Raw genomic sequence first — 4,841 nt, forward strand, 5'->3', positions numbered from 1 at the left:
ACGCCACAAGAAGCTGTTTAGAGACCCTTGAGCATGGTTTCTGACATAAAACAACGATAAAGAATTCTGGTAGGAAATTACTGTAAAGCTATTTTAGTGATGGAGAACAAGCTTTAAACACCGCCAAGAAGCTGTTTAGAGACCCTTGAACATGATTCTGACATAGAAATATCTTTATAGGAGTTTCTGTTAGGAAATGACTGTAAAAGCTATTTAGTGATGAAACAAGCTTTAGGCATACACCAAGAAGCTGTTGGGAGCTGTTTAGAGCACCTTGAACATATTCTGACATAGAAATATCTTTATAGGAGTTTCTTGAAGGAAATGACTGTAAAGCTATTTTAGTGATGGAACAAGCTTTACACGCCGCATGAAGCTGTCTAGAGCATCTTGAATATGAATCTGACATACAAACTTCCTTTTAAAAGAGATTCTTGAAGGAAATGACTGACAAGCTCTTTCAGGTATGGAAACAAGCTTTAGACGCCACAAGAAGCTGTTTGGAGCACCTTACACATGATTCTGACATAGAAACTTCCTTCATGAGAGATTCTTGAAGGAAATCACTGTAATGCTATTTTAGTGATGGAAATAAGCTTTACACGCCACAAGAAACTGTTTACAGACCCTTGAGCATGATTCTGACATAGAAATATCTTTATAGGAGTTTCTTGAAGGAAATGACTGTAAAGCTATTTCAGTGATGGAAACAAACTTTACACGCTGCATGAAGCTGTCTAGAGCATCTTGAATATGATTCTGACAGAAATATCTTGATAATCACTTCTGGTAGGAAATGACTGTAAAGCTATTTTAGTGATGGAAACAAGCTTTACACGCCACAAGAAGCTGTTTGGAGTAGCTTACACATGATTCTGACATAAAAACTTCCTTCATGAGAGATTCTTGAAGGAAATGACTGTAAAGCTATTTTAGTGATGGAAACAAGCTTTACACGCCACAAGAAGCTGTTTAGAGCACCTTGAACATGATTCTGACATAAAACATCTTGATAAGCACTTATGGTAGGAAATGACTGACAAGCTATTTTAGTGATGGAAACAAGCTTTACACGCCACAAGAAGCTGTTTAGAGACCCTTGAGCATGATTCTGACATAAAACAGCTTGATAAGAAATTCTGGTAGGAAATGACTGACAAGCTATTTCAGGTATGGAAACAAGCTTTAGACGCCACAAGAAGCTGTTTAGAGACCCTTGAGCATGATTCTGACATAAAAACAGCTTGATAAGAAATTCTGGTAGGAAATTACTGTAAAGCTATTTTAGTGATGGAAACAAGCTTTAAACACCGCAAGAAGCTGTTTAGAGACCCTTGAACATGATTCTGACATAGAAATATCTTTATAGGAGTTTCTGTTAGGAAATGACTGTAAAGCTATTTTAGTGATGGAAACAAGCTTTAGACGCCACAAGAAGCTGTTGGGAGCTGTTTAGAGCACCTTGAACATGATTCTGACATAAAAACATCTTGATAAGCACTTATGGTAGGAAATGACTGACAAGCTATTTTAGTGATGGAAACAAGCTTTACACGCCACAAGAAGCTGTTTAGAGACCCTTGAGCATGATTCTGACATAAAAACAGCTTGATAAGAAATTCTGGTAGGAAATGACTGACAAGCTATTTCAGGTATGGAAACAAGCTTTAGACGCCACAAGAAGCTGTTTAGAGACCCTTGAGCATGATTCTGACATAAAAACAGCTTGATAAGAAATTCTGGTAGGAAATTACTGTAAAGCTATTTTAGTGATGGAAACAAGCTTTAAACACCGCAAGAAGCTGTTTAGAGACCCTTGAACATGATTCTGACATAGAAATATCTTTATAGGAGTTTCTGTTAGGAAATGACTGTAAAGCTATTTTAGTGATGGAAACAAGCTTTAGACGCCACAAGAAGCTGTTGGGAGCTGTTTAGAGCACCTTGAACATGATTCTGACATAGAAATATCTTTATAGGAGTTTCTTGAAGGAAATGACTGTAAAGCTATTTTAGTGATGGAAACAAGCTTTACACGCCGCATGAAGCTGTCTAGAGCATCTTGAATATGAATCTGACATACAAACTTCCTTTTAAAAGAGATTCTTGAAGGAAATGACTGACAAGCTCTTTCAGGTATGGAAACAAGCTTGTATACGCCACAAGAAGCTGTTTGGAGCACCTACACATGATTCTGACATAGAAACTTCCTTCTGAGAGATTCTTGAAGGAAATCACTGTAATGCTATTTTAGTGATGGAAATAAGCTTTACACGCCACAAGAAACTGTTTACAGACCCTTGAGCATGGATTCTGACATAGAAATATCTTTATAGGAGTTTCTTGAAGGAAATGACTGTAAAGCTATTTCAGTGATGGAAAAACAAACTTTACGCGCTGCATGAAGCGGTCTAGAGCATCTTGAATATGATTCTGACAGAAATATCTTGATAATCACTTCTGGTAGGAAATGACTGTAAAGCTATTTTAGTGATGGAAACAAGCTTTACACGCCACAAGAAGCTGTTTGGAGTAGCTTACACATGATTCTGACATAAAAACTTCCTTCATGAGAGATTCTTGAAGGAAATGACTGTAAAGCTATTTTAGTGATGGAAACAAGCTTTACACGCCACAAGAAGCTGTTTAGAGCACCTTGAACATGATTCTGACATAAAAACATCTTGATAAGCACTTATGGTAGGAAATGACTGACAAGCTATTTTAGTGATGGAAACAAGCTTTACACGCCACAAGAAGCTGTTTAGAGACCCTTGAGCATGATTCTGACATAAAACAGCTTGATAAGAAATTCTGGTAGGAAATGACTGACAAGCTATTTCAGGTATGGAAACAAGCTTTAGACGCCACAGCAAAGCTGTTTAGAGACCCTTGAGCATGATTCTGACATAAAAACAGCTTGATAAGAAATTCTGGTAGGAAATTACTGTAAAGCTATTTTAGTGATGGAAACAAGCTTTAAACACCGCAAGAAGCTGTTTAGAGACCCTTGAACATGATTCTGACATAGAAATATCTTTATAGGAGTTTCTGTTAGGAAATGACTGTAAAGCTATTTTAGTGATGGAAACAAGCTTTAGACGCCACAAGAAGCTGTTGGGAGCTGTTTAGTACACCTTGAACATGATTCTGACATAGAAATATCATTATAGGAGTTTCTTGAAGGAAATGACTGTAAACTATTTTAGTGATGGAAACAAGCTTTACACCGCATGAAGCTGCCTAGAGCATCTTGAATATGAATCTGACATACAAACTTCCCTTTTAAAAGAGATTCTTGAAGGAAATGACTGACAAGCTCTTTCAGGTATGGAAACAAGCTTTAGACGCCACAAGAAGCTGTGGGAGCATTTGCCCCCCACATGATTCTGACATAGAAACTTCCTTCATGAGAGATTCTTGAAGGAAATCACTGTAATGCTATTTTAGTGATGGAAATAAGCTTTACACGCCACAAGAAACTGTTTACAGACCCTTGAGCATGATTCTGACATAGAAATATCTTTATAGGAGTTTCTTGAAGGAAATGACTGTAAAGCTATTTCAGTGATGGAAACAAACTTTACACGCTGCATGAAGCTGTCTAGAGCATCTTGAATATGATTCTGACAGAAATATCTTGATAATCACTTCTGGTAGGAAATGACTGTAAAGCTATTTTAGTGATGGAAACAAGCTTTACACGCCACAAGAAGCTGTTTGGAGTAGCTTACACATGATTCTGACATAAAAACTTCCTTCATGAGAGATTCTTGAAGGAAATGACTGTAAAGCTATTTTAGTGATGGAAACAAGCTTTACACGCCACAAGAAGCTGTTTGGAGTAGCTTACACATGATTCTGACATAAAAACTTCCTTCATGAGAGAGTCTTGAAGGAAATGACTGTAAAGCTATTTTAGTGATGGAAACCTTCTTTACACGCCGCATAAAGCTGTTTAGAGCACCTTGAACATGATTCTGACATAAAAACAGCTTGATAAGCACTTATGGTAGGAAATGACTGACAAGCTATTTTAGTGATGGAAACAAGCTTTAGACGCCACAAGAAGCTGTTTAGAGACCCTTGAGCATGATTCTGACATAAAAACAGCTTGATAAGAAATTCTGGTAGGAAATGACTGTAAAGCTATTTTATTGATGGAAACAAGCTTTACACACCACAAGAAGCTGTTTAGAGACCCTTGAGCATGATTCTGAAACAGAAATATCTTTATAGGAGTTTCTTGAAGGAAATGACTGTAAAGCTATTTTAGTGATGGAAACCTTCTTTACACGCCGCATAAAGCTGTTTAGAGCACCTTGAACATGATTCTGACATAAAAACATCTTGATAAGCACTTATGGTAGGAAATGACTGACAAGCTATTTTAGTGATGGAAACAAGCTTTACACGCCACAAGAAGCTGTTTAGAGACCCTTGAGCATGATTCTGACATAAAAACAGCTTGATAAGAAATTCTGGTAGGAAATGACTGACAAGCTATTTCAGGTATGGAAACAAGCTTTAGCACGCCCAAGAAGCTGTTTAGAGACCCTTGAGCATGATTCTGACATAAAACAGCTTGATAAGAAATTCTGGTAGGAAATTACTGTAAAGCTATTTTAGTGATGGAAACAAGCTTTAACCCTTGTGTTGTCCTTTTGGGTCAGAAGGACCCGTTCAGTTTATTTGACTTTTTGCATTGGCCTGGGCGCGGCTTCGGTCTTTCTGACCCACACGTTATTCCGTGGTATTTCTGCTGCCGCGTTCTGGCCTTCGGTCTTTCTGACCCACACGTATTCCGGGTATTTCTCTGCTACCGCTGCTCTGGCCTTCGG

This window comes from Perca fluviatilis, chromosome 24 (assembly GCF_010015445.1).
Source record: "Perca fluviatilis chromosome 24, GENO_Pfluv_1.0, whole genome shotgun sequence".
Classification (NCBI taxonomy): domain Eukaryota; kingdom Metazoa; phylum Chordata; class Actinopteri; order Perciformes; family Percidae; genus Perca; species Perca fluviatilis.